Raw genomic sequence first — 6007 nt, 5'->3', positions numbered from 1 at the left:
GGTTGGATGGAGAGGCAATTGTCAACAGGTGGTAAGGAAATTTTGTCATTGGATCATTCGGCAGCAGGTGAGTCTCGGTAAAATGCTAGCTCTGCTAATGGTTTTACGGGTTAACTGGACACTGCGAGCAAACTGCTATGGTCGTTTTCTGAATTCAGAACTGTAATAACAGAGTTATAGTCTTGTTTCATGAGAAATAACTGAGTTCTATATAGGAGTTGAGGAGAATATACATTCCGTAGCCGAGAAACTGGCAAAAGAAATGAGGTATCATTTGTAAGAATTCTGAACTGTATAATGGTGAAGCGAATGAGTAGCACAACATTTGCTTGTTGCTGCTTTCATGGAACCAAAGATGGAAAGATAAAGTTGTTTTGTTTTTTACTTTGATAACTTTATTTGTCTGCGAGTTACTCACAAATGTGTGGATCTATAATAGCGAACAGTACGATCATTGTAGGTCCACATATTTGTCTTATTTCATACCCTGTATCGTTGGATTTTACATGTATTTATGGGGCATCCCTATGTATTTATGAAATAAAACACGAATTATGGAACCAAAGATGAAAGAGAAAGTTGTTTCCTGTACTTCAATGAATTTGTTTGTTTGTGCGCTAAAAAAGGGGAAATCTGTTATGTATAATAGCGAACAGTACATCTATTATAGGCACACGTATTTGTCATTCTTCTAGTGTGCTTTGTTAAATTTGACATGTACATAGGAGGCACATGTATGTACTTATGAGGAAATTATATACTTTTTTGAAACTTCAAAATGTGTTCCCTATAAATTATCAAGCAGGCTCCACAAGAGCCCCTGGCCAGTTTGTTTCTAGACGCTTTTTTGAGTTTTCTAAGAGTTTGTGTCCTGCTTAGAGAGATGAGGCGGCGACAACTCGCTAAAGATGGAATAAGGTTTTCCCCGCCTAACCCTCATCCCGGTGGTGCTTCTAGCGTCATCGAAGGGCGTGTGGAGATTTGTCTCCGACGGATTTCGCAGGATTCGGTCGGCATTTGTCTTCGGTGGATCTACATGTACCTGGGTTTTTTTTTCGTTTGTGTTCGTGTGTCTATAGGTGCTCCTCTTCAAGGACGTTGGTTCCTGTTCTGGTGCGTTGGTCCTCAAGGACCGTAGCACGAGGACTTCGTGGCTGTCTACTACAACAAGTTTTGTCCGGCTCCAGGGAGGGAGGGGCGATGACGGCAGCGTGCCTTCGGCTCGCTTTAGTGCTTGTAGTCGTCGCTAGCTGGTCTACGGATCTGGATGTAATTTTTATTATTTTTGGTATTCGTCGTACTATCATGATTAATAATGAATAGACTGAAAGTTTTCCCGCAAAAATAAAAATAAAAACCAAGACATGAATAATGTCGGCCAGTTGATCTCCATAGACTAGGGCATTCGAAATAATGGATGGGTTCCCTGTTAATTAGACTTGAGGAAAGATAATTAAATGGGATTACTCACACTGTCCCATGTTATTCAGGTGGTATGAAGCTTCCTCTCAAATTCCCACCACACATCAAACAATGGAGCAATTTTAACATGATCCCTTTTACGTCCTCTTTTCACATGAGAGGTAAGAAGGTAAGAGTTAATCAAACCCACTACTTAATATAATCAACGGCTCAGATCGAAAGTCCCCGAGCTCAAATGCTTCCTCATGAACAGTAAAATCGAAAAAAAGTAAAAAAATTCAACACGAAATATTTTGACAAATGTTTTGCATGCATACCAAAATTCAACATGAAATGATATTCACAAAGTCATGGTAAAAAACAAAATCAGCAGTCCAAAATGTTTCAAAACTAGCATTTTTGGAGCATCAGTTTTTTTTCTACGACTTCAAGGAGTGTCATCAAAACATTAAGTTATCACAAAAAATTCAGACTGTTTTACAATGTCTTACTTTTTTTTATTTTACTATTCATGAGGGAGCATTTGAGCTTGGGAGCCGATACTCCACGTGGTCCCTGTCTACTCCCGAGCTCATTTGAGCTCGGGATGAACAGTAAATTCAAAAAAACTTCAAAAATTTCTGGAAATTTTTTTTTGGTGTAAACATTGACAAATATTCTTGGTGCTTGCAAATTTTCATCCTGAAATAACATTTATGGAAGTCATGGCAAAAAGAAAAAGAAAAACAACACTCCAAAATGCTTTCAAAAATAGCATTTTTGGAGTGCCGATTTTTTTACCACGACTTCCAGCTGGAGATGAATGCGACCAAGATGAAGCAAGCAGTCACGGCCCAGGCTTATGATCTTTTGCCACTAGGAGCCTTGTTTAAATAAATGAATGTCCTATGATTTTTTTTGGAATGTTGGTAGTTTGGTTACCAAATGCATTGATCAGAGGGAAAAACCAAAGCACAAAGCACCCAAAGTGGGCAAGCACTGTGAAAGAAAACTAGGTGCAAAAGTAAGAAAGAAACATAGGAGAGGCATATGTTGTGTGTTGCATATGACAATGTCCAGAATATGATTTTCTCAACAAAGAGAAGTCGAGAGTAAGAAAACTGTGGCATATGCCCGAAACAATCTAAAGGAGAAATTACTACCGTTTGGCTGGCTGACAGCCCGGGACCCACCACGCCACTGAAATTTAGCCCCCACCCGCCCGCACCCGCTCCCGCGCGTCCGTTCAAACCAAAGTGTCGTCACGCACACGCAACACGAGCGCGCGTGCCAGAGAGTGAGAAAGAGGGGGCGAAGGAGGGAGGCGGCGACCGGCGGCCATGGCGGAGCGGACCATCGACCACACCTGGTACGAGTTCCTCCCCATCCTCGGCTGGATCGTCGACGACGCCGCGGAGGCCGGCCGCACGCTGGAGCAGGCGTCGCGGGACCTCGAGGCGGCCGCCCAGGAAGCGCGCCGCATCGCCGCCACCATCGCCTACGGGGCCTCCGACGCCGCGGTCCGGCGCCTCCTCCGCGACGAGGTCCACAGCGTCCTCGACCTCGCCCGCGACCGCGTCGCCGCCCTCCTCAGCGAGGATCCCGTCGCGGCCCCTGCCCCGGCCGCCGCCGAGCCCATGCGCCCCAACCGCGGCCTCCTGTTCAACGTCGACCGCGGGCTGGAGCTGCTGCTGGCCTCCAAGCCTTCCGAGCAGGCGATGCGTTCCTTCTCGCTGCGAGACCCGCGCTGGATGGACCACCACGTCTGGTACCCGGGCTGGCTCGCCGACGTGAGGAAGGAGGTCAAGCACGCGCTCCGCGGGCTGTCCCGCGCGGAGTCCGAGCTGGAGCGTGTCTACTCGGACGTGGCGGCTTTCCTCGCCGTGCCCCCGACGTCGTCTGGGAGAGCTCCCACGGCCGCCCAGGCATGTGCCGAGGCCGCTGGCCACGCCCGTCGGGGCGCGGCGAACATGGGCGCCCTCGTCGACGTCCTGCTGGGGCTCCGCGAAGACATCCTCGACGAGCCGCCTACCTGCCGCGTCAGGCACTTCTTCGGCTACGTCCCACCACCGCCGGCGATGGACGACGCAGGTTTGCCTGCTTGTCCCCTCAACCATGGCTTTGGACGGCTATGCATTTTTATTTTGTACCCATAAATATGCTGTCTTGCTCACATGAGTCGACGTCCAGCAGGCCACGGAGCCGCAGCCGGAGACTGGCCGATCGCCGGCACGCCTCAAGTTTTGTTTTCGGCCAGTGAGAATTAGAATCACTGCTAGTAGACGACTAAGATCGATATGGTTGACTTGCGTGCCGATCTGACGTGACTCCGCTGTAAGAAAGGCTTTGTTTTTAGCCTACCATGTCGATCCGCCGCATCTAAGACATGGGCATGGTTGGACTGTTGATTGCCATGTCCGGTGAGATGACTTGCATTGCGTACCCTTAACAGACGTGCATGGTTGGATTCTTGATCGCCGTCTTCAGTTTCGATGAGATGAATAGAATTCTTCAGTTAGGCTATGTTGATCGCCATCTTCAGACATGGTTGGATACTTGGATTGTTGATCCCATCTTCAGTTCCAGTCAAAAGAATTATTCAGACATGGTTGCATTGCATACCCTTGACAGACATAGTTTTGAGATGAATAGAATTATTCAGTTAGGCACTTAGGCTATGTGTGAGAACTCTTTTACTAACCCATAGCGGTGTGAAATTGTTACGCTCCATTGGTAATCGCTGTCTGTGACAAAAATGTAGTTTTGGGTTGTCGAATTCTCAGGCACGCACATCTGCAATTTAGTTTGGTGCTTCATTCATATGCTCTTGTTTGTTCAGTACAAGAACGGTAGTTAATTTCTGCTAGCTAGCTGTTTGGTTTCAGTTTTATTATTTTGCAGCGCCACATGAAACCACTACTCATAGTCAGCAAAAAGAATGAAAATTTTGGCATTCATCTTTAATTCAGAGCATATATAATCTAATTAATCAAGGCATGTCCAACTAAAGTGTGTTGCGTTCTAATTATACTTATGGTCAGGTTTATCTGCCTATTTGCTCAATGCATGTGTTTCTCTAGTATACATGGTTTCCTAATTTAATTATTAGATGTTTTTAGTACGCCTTGTATAGATAGTCAAATTGCTCAATATATTGTGCTCAATTTATTCGCATAATAGATACGTATGTAGTGCCTAGTGGGTTGTATCTGACGAACTTCTAGGACCTATCCATTTCAAAAATGTCGAAAGATTTTCCTTCAATCATGTGTGCTAGTAGATATCAGGGAAATGTACTGATGTGCTTTGTTTCTCCTGGAAAATGCAGTCCTCGAATGCTTCACTATTGTTGGGAATTATTTGATGTAAATTTCCTAAGGGGAGTGAGCATGTATGCATGCATGACTTAAAAGATCACTAGGTTAATCTTTTGAAGCTCAAATTATCTTGGATCGAGTGTAATTCTTGTATGCTAGTAGATATCAGGGAGCGCAGAAAAATCACACTCAATCTAAACAGGGACACAGTATGTGTGTGGCACTGCATAGGATTATGACATGGTTTATCATTTTTTACATATTATACTATTTATTGATCTAACTTTTTTCTTCTATGGCCATTTTTCTGTAGTTGGTTATGAAATATGTCTAGTACAATACACTTTAGCAACTGCAAACCAAGTCCTAGAGCACTGGTCCAAAACAGAGACACTGGTTCATTAGTCTCCACATCTCCTTGGGGTGTCTAACGGTTCCAAGATAATACACCCGAAAAACATGACAAAAACTGGTAGTCGGAAGGCCTAGCTGCTGCTACCGCAATGCATGCTAAAATTATCATACTAACCAAAGATAATCTAATCAAAGTAGATTGGTTTAGGAATGACTGGTGTCACTTGTATGGTTCGATGGAAAATTGTGAACCATTTGCTATTTGGTTGTGCTTTAGCTAAACTGGAATGGGTAGGTGGTCCTTTGTGCATTTGACTTGAGCAGGCTACTTGAATGCAATTCTGACATATTTGGAGGATGTTTGTTGGACAATCTAGAAAACCAGAAATGCAGTGTATTTGAAGCAACAATTCCCCAGTGACCAAGGTTCACTGATTTTCAGTTATGCAATCATCTAACCTCCAAAAGGAATATGTTTGAAGAAAAATTGAGAAAGGAGTGTGATTGACTAGAGTGGTGATTGTGGAAGCTTAAGAGAGAAGTTAGCGGTTGGCGCCAATGATGAGAAGAGTTTGATGGATGAAGTTCACTCATTTTCCATGGGAATAAAAGAGAGTGCTTTTGTTCCATTGATAGTGTTGTGAAGTGCGCCTTGTATGCTTTGGTGTTGTAGTAAGTGTTATATAAACCATGAGTTTATTTTGCTAAACATTGAATGAACTTGGCACTTTTTCTGTAATGAAAATCGAGGAGGCCGTTGTCTCGAAAAGATACTTACCGTGTAACGCAATGCAAAAGTAGAGTCGAAACGTAGACACAAGGACGCAAGTTGTAGGTGCGCGACTCTTCTATTTATTATTCAGTTCTTTGCAGAGAATAATCAGGTATAATTGTGAAGCCTTCCTCTCGATATAAGTGCCTGCCAGGCAAGACAA

This window comes from Triticum dicoccoides, chromosome 7B, assembly GCF_002162155.2.
Source record: "Triticum dicoccoides isolate Atlit2015 ecotype Zavitan chromosome 7B, WEW_v2.0, whole genome shotgun sequence".
Taxonomy (NCBI): domain Eukaryota; kingdom Viridiplantae; phylum Streptophyta; class Magnoliopsida; order Poales; family Poaceae; genus Triticum; species Triticum dicoccoides.
Note: the sequence above shows the minus strand (reverse complement) of the source record.